The following is an 11,338-nucleotide window of genomic DNA, read 5'->3' as shown; positions in this document are numbered from 1 at the left end:
CCACCCTTCCTTCAACCTCATCTCAACGTTTTCTGAGGCACTTTGAGGTAGGATGCGATAACTACGACAACCATGCCGCCACTTAAACGCGCTCCCATTAACATTTTCAGCTACCGTTACCGCTTGAGATGATCGAATCTGCATAAATATTCGCTCACGTCTAACCGCCAACAGGTCGGTATAAGTTTAAATATTTCTCTTTATTTTTTTCTTTCCTGTGACGATGGGCAGAGGCAATCCGAGAGTCTTAATTTTTTACACGTGTAGTTTAGTATCTCCGAGCGCTAATGGACGTCTCGCATACGTGAAAATATTCTCGGAAGAGGGAGGATCCTACTATGATTATCAAATTTGCATGATTTTTTTGGTCGAAAAATGTTTGACATTTTTCACTCGAGAAATAGATGGCTTTGGTGAAGAATTGCAAGGATCGCCATCAATCATTAATTTAGTATTTTTTTTCTTCTCGTATAGCCTTTCGGGGTTTGATGATTTATTCCGTTCCCAGCTCCCAACCCCCAGTACCGCAATCGTCGAAGGACACGGAAAAACCTCACTCCACTGTTGAAAATTTTCCTCTGAATTATCGGTGTCAAATCCCGAACATTTGTATCGTGTTTCATTTCCACTGAAATTTTAGGTAATCTTGTCATTGAAAGATCAAACATTTCTTTGATTTTCTCTTCGAATTATTCGAAAATCAATAAAATCCTTGATTTTTCAGTTCAATTATTTCCGGAAAATTTCGAAAAATCAGGCAAATTCAGGGGAAATGATAATTCATGTCATTTTGTTTCTGAATTTTCATGTTTCATAGAAATTTCAATCAAGTTTTGAACTTTTCGTCTCACTCTCACTGAAAAGTTATCAATTTCACTTTTCAATTAACAATGAACTGAATAATTGACAATATGTAATTGTCAATTGACTATTGTGTAAATATTTCACAAAAGGATGTTCGATTAGCCAAATAATCGTCCATTTTCCGAACTCAATTATTGATTGATAAAATAATTCGGAATTTGAATATTCAATTGATGATTAATTCAATAATTTAAACCTTGATGGGTAATATTAACAATTGACTTAGTTAAAATCTCACTTCAATTAAAATTCATGATTACACCGATGTCTGAAGAATTGACTTCATCGGAGAATGAAACCAATCAGACGAATTCAGTGGGAATCTCGGACTCTCCTTAATCCAAAATTACCCGAATACGCAGTGCATAAAAACAATTACCGATAATAACAGTAATAAAGGCGTCACGGACAGTTACTAGAGTGCTTCGATCAGCCCCGGAAATCAGTGCAGCTAGACGACCCTGAGAGATACCCATCCTGACCTTTTTCCATCGCGCCAATTCACCGAGTTTCACCGGAAATTTCGCGGCATATCGAATATTAGGGCTAATTGTCACAGGTTTTATCGTCAATCTCATTATGAACATACCTGCCCGATGTATTCGCCTCCTCGTCCCATATGCGCTTGAAAACGAGTCGCAGGGCGGAGGTGACGGGGTGACGGGAGGAGGGGTGGTACATGGGTTTAACACTTACACGTTGAGCCAAGAAGCCCTGTCTCTCGGGATTGCACTAGTGAGCGACGGAGGGGAGGGGGGGCACAAGGAGGGGACACGCCAAAGAGGAGGCCAGGTTTAACACGGTACATTTCTACGTTCGTTTAGTTGGGGATCCGCGTGAACGAGGGTGATGTCACTGTGCCTGTTCGATCCGCTATCGCGAATTTTAATGATGGTGCAAATGTCTCGACGGACCGCGCGTTATATTATCTCGGTTTAGGCCGGATGCGGGGGCCGCCCACGCTCCCAACAACATTTACCCTTTTTTTCCTTCATTTTTGTCTTCCTGATTTTTTATTTACCCAAGCAATTTTTGTTCTTATTCCAAACACCATCTTGTTTCTTTGATTCTTCCCCAGCCCTGACCTCACACGTTAACTCCCATTCATTTTTTCATATTTTTTTTATATCTCTCTCATTCTTCGCACCCACTTCCACCAAAGAGCAGGTCCTTTGTTTTCAACCTGGTAACTCGATAGATCATCTTGAGGGATTCATCGTAAAAAAACGGATGAGATAGATCATCGTGCGTTAACGTAAGAAAAAATTATGGATTCATAAATTGAATGGGGCGCGAATCACGATATGAGGGAGTCCCCGGGGTAGACAAGATCCCCCCTACTTGATATCGTTAAATGTATCGTTGCGCGTCGCCTCAGTAATTTAGCGCTTCGTGGCGCGTAACGACGTAAAATCCGCAAAACGTTACCCCAAGCGAAAGATGGCCAATCTGGAGCGTGTATACGAGATCGTCCCAGGCATCCATCCATCTTACTCGACAGCCACAGTTATTTAGTTCTTGATAAATGACAGGATCACTTGTTACGAGGTAGAGAGAGAGAGGGAGACAGACACAGTTGAATGAAAAAAATACATAAACAGATGAAGAATAACTGAGAATTTTGAGTGTGCCAGTTTACCGGTGGCCGTTGTGTCTCGTTTAATCAAGGCCAAATGTTTTACGCCCGATCATTAAACTGGAATAGCCCGTGTTATACTCGAATGCATAAACTCGAACGGCAATATCATGCCGCGCGTTTACGAGAGAGTTTTATTTAAATAAACCGTGCCACTGTCTTTTTCCTCCTCCTCCCAACCCCCCTGATCCACCCCTCGCGCAAACGTTTTAAATTCACACCCCGTCACTGCCAATCGATCTCCCGAGTCTCGGAACTCATTCGACGGGTACACAAGTGATCACCCAAAAAAAGTCGTCCTGAATCAATCCGAAAAATCGGTCTGAATCATGCCGGGCATCGACTTCTTTCACGTCGCATTGACGATATGAATCAAGTCGAACTCGGACAGATGCAAACCAGCTTGTTGGTTTGATTCAAGTCCATTTTTCGATTTGATTCAGGTCAACTTCGGTTTGATTCAGGTTGATTTTTCGGCTTGATTCAAGTTGATTTTTCGGCTAGATTCAAGTCGATTTTTCGGCTTGATGAAATCAATGTTTCGGTTTGATTGAAGTCGATTTTTAAGCCGAAAAATCTATTTTTTTTCAGCTGAAAAATCGATTGGATCGGTTTGATTTTTTCGCTTTGATTCAGCCGAAAAATGTACTTGAATCAAGCTGAACAATCGCCAAAAAAATTGACTTGAATCCAGCCGATAAATTGATTTGAACCAAGCCGAAAATTCAACTTATATTAAGCCGAAAAATCAACAGAATTTCGGCATGAATCACTCTGTTTTTCGGTTTGATTTAAGCCGAATTTTCGGTTAGATTCAAGCCGCGTTTCCGGCTTGATTCGAATCGATGTCGGCTTGACGCATTTCTCAGTGAAACAAACCACTTTTCGACTCATATCAGACCTAGAATCCGGATTGGCGTTGTCCGTGTCACTCGAATTAAGTCAAATTGAAAATCCCACTAGAATCAAGCCGACGGCGACTTGAATCAGAACTTTTTTTCGTGCGACTGTCAAAAATCCAATTCCAGAGGACATGTCCACCCTTGGCGAAATTGACGGGAAAAGAGTGAAAATCGATGATGCATTTTTTTCCTCCTGTGAAATCAGCTGAACGCGTAGGCTGAACTAACGAGCTCACCATCTCAGCGAAGGTGTAAGACGTATTTCCTCTCTCGAAATTCTCTCGTTATCCTGCTGGTTACCCTGGTACACGGGTAGAAGTGCTTTTAATCATCATGTCCCATCGTTACAATCTCCCTAAAATCACTCGGTTTGTCATCTACCTTTTATTTCAAAACACAATTCACTCGTTTATTCCCGCACGGGATCAATGGCCCAGGACGACGTCAATTCAGAAACTAGATAAATTGATGCCCGAGTGGATTTGAAACGAGAAGAAGAATTCTAATATATCGTCGGATTGTCGCCAAGTTTGCGTTTCTCAGACACTCTGTTTGTAACGATGGCGGTCGGTCATTGTCTCGAGTATTATCGAGGCGGGCATCTCGACGCCTCTTCGACTGCGGGGGCGGACGAGCTCCTGCTTTTCTCACTTTTCTCACCTTCTTTCCCCCCCGCCCTCCCTCTGTTTTACTCCCGCGTTATGTGCACACTCCTCAACCCCCAGAATCCCGATATTCTCCGCTCATAATCCAACGATAATACCAAAGAAAAGGCCTGTCCTGCCATTCTCTTAAGGAGTACAGAGTACGAGAGAGGGTGAAGGCCATCTCCAGACCAATGAACGAAAGCGGAAAATTATAAATAATGACGAGCCTTTAAATTCCTTGACTCTATCCTCAATAAAAAAAAATTCTCTTGCCGTGAACAGAAAGAATGGGCTCTGGAGGCTTTTGTCGGAAGTGAGACAGCGGAACTCCTCGATTTTCCTTCTTCCCCCGACCCCCGTATTGTTGATCATCTCGTAAGAAAAATACTCAACACGCACTCTTCTCAGAAATTCAACTTCTTGAAATCCCGCGGGTACAGACACTGATTGAAGCCCAGCGAGCTCGCACAATCACGAATGTCTCTTCACGTCTTCTTAACGATTAAACAACCTTAAATCCTCGCTCACCGTTAACAGTTAATCGTCACTTACGTGCAACTCGGTGGCTAGGTATGCATTTGAAAAGCTAACAAGATGGAAGAGCGTACATGGTCACGTTATCTCGTATTGGCAGACTGATGCTCAATGCATCAGGCTTTTAATCATGCCTGGCATCGAGTTATTTCATGGCGAATTGACGGCATGAATCAAGTCGGACTCGGACAAGTGCAAACCGGCATATTGGTCTGATTCAAGTCGTATTTTTGGCTTGAATCAAGTAGATTTTTCGGTTTGATTCAAGTCGATTTTTCGGCTTGATTCAAGTCGATGTTTCGGTCTGATTCAAGTTGATTTTTTGGCTTCACTCAAGTCGATGTTTCGGTTTCATTCAAGTCCATTTTTCGCTTGATTCAAGTCGATGTTTCGGTCTCATTCAAGTTGATTTTTTGGCTTCACTCAAGTCGATTTTTCGGTTTCATTCAAGTCGATTTTTCGCTTGATTCAAGTCGATTTTTCGGCTTCATTCAAGCTCATTTTTTGGCTTAATGAAGTCGATTTTTCAAGTGGATTTTTCCAGTTTAATTCAGCCAAAAAATCGACTTGAATCAAACCAAAAAATCGACCTGAATCAAGCCGAAAAATTGACTCATATCAAGCCGAAAAATCGACAGGATTTCGGCGTGAATCATTCCACTTTTTGGTTTGATTCAAACCGATTTTTCATGCACACTTCTCAGAAATTCAACTTCTTGAAATCCCGCGGATACAGACACTGATTGAAACCCAGCGAGCTCGAACAATCACGTGTGTCTCTTGACGTCTTCTTAACGATCAAACAACCTTAAATCCCCCCTCACCGTTAACAGATAATCGTCACATACGTGCAACTCGAAGGCTAGGTATGCATTTGAAAAGCTAACAAGATTGAAGAGCGTACATGGCCACGTTATCTCGTATTGGCATACTGATGCCCAATGCATCAGGCTTTTAATCGCATGTACACTCCGTTATACAGATAGGTGTTATTTCAGTGTTTTCCCTCCCTTCTCGTTATCCCCGAGGCCCGAGAATTTAATCCTAATCGTCCGAGTGAGACATAATAAAACCAGTTTACGATCATTAAGGCAGTGTCCTATCAACCGCCATTAAATCTCGCACGCCAACAGTTTTTACAGTTCCAAATTTAAGTTATTTAAAGAAACATCTTGTGGGTATTATTTACAAGATGAAGAAACTCGAGTTAGTCTCTCCTCATGTTGTCAACGACACAGAAAACTCGATGCTGTGATACACAATATTCGATAGAAGAGAGGATCAAGCCTCCTTGAGGTACATAAGAGGTATTCGAGATGCTTGTAACATGGTCCCCACGTGGACCCAATGGACCACGGGGTCGTCTGGGTGAACTATCAAAGGAGTCACCGCCGTCGAGAATATAGGATTACACTGAGAAACCCATAGACAGTGGAGAGAGTGGCCCTTTGCCTAGAACCAGAAACATCCAGACTGCACACACAATTTGCATTGGATTAATTCAGCAATATTTCGCCTTGCTTCCATCGGGACTTATTGACGTCGTTCTTCGGTGTCGGTGTGGATAAATTAAACGAAGCGAGGGCTAGGTCCTCAGGTGCGTCGTCAAGATATCGCGCCGCACCTGTGTGTTAGAATGACTGATCCTCGTGACTGTTGGGGACCATTTAGTCGATAGATACCAATCTCGATTCTCCATCAAGGTAAAAGAGGGGGAAAAAATGGTAAAAGTAAACCTACAAGCGAACTAAGAACGAAATCCTATCGTAGATCACCGGTTGGGGCTCGAAAATTCGTCAGTCCTTTAACGTAGTTTCTCTTATCCACCATCAGAATCTTGATGAAAAATCTAAAAGTTGGATGTAACCTCTTGGCCCCGAGTTTCTGCTGGCTCGTGTTCACGTAGTTGCTTACAACCGGGTTCAAGTATTAAGAGCAACACACGTGAAGGGAGAGGAGGAACCGGCGAGAGAGAGAGAGAGAACCGCCAACAGTACACAGCATAGCGGGAGGTGTAGCTTTGTTACCTTCACCGGTTAAAGCGTTTAGAAGGAAGAGTTATTAGCGGTACAAATAGCTAGGATGGTGGAAACAGAGGAGTGGGCTGTTACTGGGGGCTGCTGGAGACACTGTACATTTACCCCCCTCTGTTCATACTATCACCGGTGTATATGCTTGTACGTGGCTCATGCACGCTACTACGCGAATAAGCGGAGGCTTAGTCCTGCGTATTAGCATATGAGCGGGGCTGCCTAATTAACGCGCCCAACCATCCTTACTCACTTCAGAGCCACATTAAATAACACTAACCACCCATTGCTATGCTCTCACCTACTCCATTCTCTCCATTGTCTTAACCAAAGACCTGTGCAAAGCCTTTCGTAAAACTTGGGTTAACTCTGGCCCAATACATGAGGATCTGCAATTTTATAGTCCACTACTTTGGAATTGAGTTTGTAAAAAATGAAGGGGGAGGGGGGGGGGGGGGGAGAAAGAGGATGGTGGAGAGCATATTGTTGGACCCATATAAAACGAAAGCAGAAGGCTGAATAAATTTATGAGTGGCCTGCGGTGGAAACGCGGGGGCTGCTGGCTACATTCCACGCGTCTGTCTCCGACAACACTGAATTGTCGCTCTCATTAGCAACATCTTTCCTCCCTCTCTCCTTGTCCTTTTCAATCCTCATTTTTTTTCTTCCGAATATGTTTGTATTATTTTTTCTCTTTGCCTACCCAGCCGGTCGGCGATTGATATGCGTCGCATCGGTCCTCACCAGTCTTCGGAGTCCATTTCCAGAACTTCAGCAATCTCAGGGGGTTTTTAATGAATTTTAATGGGCCCGTTCTCTGTTGCGTAGGGAATATAATTATTCATGAAGAAAAAAATGATATCCCCGATATCCCTGATCTCAGCGGGATCGTGTTAATTGGAATTTCGTTATGGGTTCTGGCTGTTGGCCGGTTGATGATGCCGGTGATGCTACCGGGTTGGGAGGCCACTGCAAAGGCCGTTGGGTACCGGGGCGAGAGAAAACCCACCAGACTGTGTGGCTGGATGTGTGTTAGCACGCGGTAACGACGCGTGTATTAAAAAGCCCATGTGACTTAAAATAAACGCGACTACGGGGACGTGGTGATTGATGAGGCGGCCTCCGAGAGCATAATCCGGGGTTTTTTTTTGGGATGTGCGAGAGAAGATGGGAGAGCGGATCGATAGGGAGGTGAGTGGAGTGACTGGTGGGTGGGTTAACTTATTGATTTGTACAAAAGATCCACTGACACGGCGATTCATCCTCGTAATATGGTTTTTCGTGTGTGACGATGCGCGGACAACAGACGAGTCCCCTGTACAATTATAAATACAGTCTCTCTGCGACTGACAAACATGCCGAGGATGAGTCGTGATCGATGATTGACCACAATCAACGCCTGAAATGTACATAACGCTTATCGCGGCAATTATTCTTAGCGAGATATACGTCTACAGGGAAATGTTCTCCCGCATGTTTCATTCATTCGAGAGGGAAAAAATAATATATTTTCAGTGGTTTTGAATGAAGTGCAGGGAAGGCAGGCGTGACTAATGTACTGTGGCGCCTGGGTTCAACTTCCTTCGACGAAAAAGAGACTCTTCGCTGGATCCGTCATCGTAACGATCTTGCTGACGCGGTTCTTCCTTCCACCGGCCCTCAAGATGCCTCGTTTGTCTCGCTATCGTTAAGGGCTCGTCACCTCTAGGGGCTACCGGATATTTTTAATGAAACAAGAACTAATTATTTATTATTAATTACTCGGCTCTTGTCGATTCAACATACATAACGATTTTTCATTATTCTCTTTCTCGGTGAGGAGCTACTAATTATCACATGAAATCATTTGTAAATTTGAAGAAGAACCACAAATTAACGTTTCGAGTTGACGGCTAGAAAATAATTGAAATTTCATGGACATCAGGTGGGATTTTTCATCAGAGGGACATTGAATTCGATTTACACTGAGGAAAGATGAAACGATTTAGGTGCTATTAACGAAGTTTCTTAACTGTCGTCACGATTCGTTAACTATTAATGAATAAGAAGCCTCGTTAATAGCAATTAAATCCTTCTGAGCGTAGGCGAAAAAATGGTTATGTAATTTCTCGTCTTAGATAGGGAATTCGGGAATTCATAAATCGATAGGGCAACTTGAAATTCCACAAACCAAATTTTCAATTGAATATGCATATTCACGATTTTTCAGAATTAAAAAACAACAATGAACGGAATTATGGATTTTTCAATCACAAGATTTCCTGCAAATTCAGTGGAAATGTTACACTGTTGACAATTTGTGGAAATTCTAGTGCTTTCAGCCAATTCAGGAATGTATTTACCTCTACTTTCCTGATTCCTATTAATTTTCATGGAATAATTGAACTGAAATTCAATTTCCACCAAGTTTTTCTTAAAATTTGGAATTATCAGTAACGAAATTTCTTGAAAATTCAGTAGATAATAATAATATAGAATATTATCGAAATTTTCAACAAATTTACCGGAAACTTCAGTCAATTTTTTCAATACTATGTATAGAAATTTCATATAAATAAGTTGGTGTTGAAAATTTCAAAAATTGAAGAAAAGTTACCGAACAAGTCAAGTAATCGTGGAGCAAACTCGACTTTCAGTACACGGAGAAAAAATACCATAACAATTACTGTGCTGGCACGGTAAAATGGGATCATTTCGACGGACTCGGAAAAATTACCGTGCAAGCACAGTAATTTTTATGGTGTTTTTTTCCCCGTGTACTTTTTCACCTTCAATATAATGAATAGTGAATTTTACTCCGTTGATCCGGGAAAAATTACTGAACGTGAAGGTGATTTGTACCGAAACTATAAAAGTTACCCTGTATTCCGTCGAAAATTATCCCAGTGAATGTGACTAATTGTTCCAATTGTTCATATCATTTTTCTGTAACATAGAATGATTTTTACCGAACCCGTCTGGTAAAAATTCACTTCGCTCCACGATTCCCGTTCGTACAATAAAATTTGTCACGATTTCCTGGTTAATTTTCATCTATATTTTTATATATTAACTTTCCTCTACTTGTTTTTCCATGAAATTTCAGGAGTACTTTTCTAACACTACAATTGCTGAAAATTTCCACCATTTAATACGAAAAATCCCGCCAAAAATTTTCACCAGGATACCCAAAAAGTCGCGGGCAAAGCTTGATTAAGTATCTGCGATCAAAAGAACTCGACGATTTGTTTAAGCAAGCGGTAGACGAGTGATCCCCCGAGTTGCACTCTCGGAAAAGAGGCGATGTATCATACGTGCGCGCGTTATAACGACACAGTGGCAAACATCAAAGAGCCAGTGATGCGAGACTGGGTAGAGGGTTAGAGCTAGCAACCCGGTGGGAAAATATCATAAATCCACTTTGACGCTTCGCGCCCCGAACCGCCTCATCCTCACCGCTGACTGGTGTTGTGACGCTCTCTCGTGCTCCAGCCGTCTCTCACGATTCTCTCGTAATAAACGTCATTTTATTTATACATTTCTCCGTGTCACTTTTCAAAAGATATGAATATCCGAGTGCGTCGAGTGTGTGAAGAGTAATTGAGTAAGGGGCAGGGGAATTTAATGACACGGCTGATGCCCAACTAATTTGGCTGCGATAATATTATCTTTATAAATTATAAATGACGTGGATATTAGAGCACTCGTTTGAGCGTCCGTCAGTGATCCGGGGAGAATTGGTGTTGTTTTTTCTGAGCGGCTAGACACTTCTCAATCGGTGGGTTCAATGATTTCAAAAATGGGATGAAAATCATGATTTCTTTTGATTTCTCATGATTTCCGTGATATCTAGTAAGATTTTAATGATTTCTTGATTTTAAGTATACACGAAGGAAATTATTTGGTAAATTTCAACAACTAATTAATGAATTTGCATAACTAGTTGGTGAAATTAAACAACTAGTTGTTGAAATTCACCGAACAATTTTCTCCGTGTATGTAAACCTGAATCAAGAATGAAATATACTTGATTCAAGTATATTCTCCATTCGAGTATAAAATATACTTGATACAAGTATATTTTATAGTCAATTGGCCGATGGGTATTTCAATTCGAAGATTATTCCTTCGTATCAGTCTGGGTTATAGCAAACTCTCTCAAGTGTAATATAAGCGCCAGGCACTAAGTGCCAGAATATAGTAGTAAAAAAAGTGGATGCCAGGCAATAAGGGTCTAAATATAAGCCATATATTATTCTTGATCACTGTTTTCAGCACTTATATTTAAACCCTCATTCCCCGACACTCACTTTTTTACTTTTATATTCTGACCCTGATTTTTTAACTCTACTGTACTCAGGCCCTCAGTTTTTGACCCTAATATTCGGACCCTCATTTTTTAACCTCCACGTTTTGACCCTTGTATTCTCACATTTAGTGCCTCATCCTTATATTACATTGAGAGGGCTTGGTACAACCCGAGCTGATGCGAAATAATCATCTTCGAATTGAAACATCCATTCCCCATTCGAGTACACAGAGAGCAAAATTCAATAAAAATTACCAGAAAAAAACGTAAAAATGGCGTTTCGAAACATAGTACGTGAGCGAAGTAAAATTCAATAAAAAGTGTGAGTCGGAACTGAAATTGAACGAATCGCCACGTAAATTCTACGATTTGTTCCGTAAAAATTAACCAACCGTCTGATGACTCACCGCTGTGGGTTCAACAAGTCGTTCCGTAAT

Source organism: Diachasma alloeum, unplaced genomic scaffold, assembly GCF_001412515.2.
Source record: "Diachasma alloeum isolate Michigan unplaced genomic scaffold, Dall2.0 Dall_scaffold_00336, whole genome shotgun sequence".
NCBI classification, from domain to species: Eukaryota; Metazoa; Arthropoda; class Insecta; order Hymenoptera; family Braconidae; genus Diachasma; species Diachasma alloeum.
The sequence above is the reverse complement of the archived record's forward strand: the minus strand, read 5'-3'. Positions refer to the sequence as shown.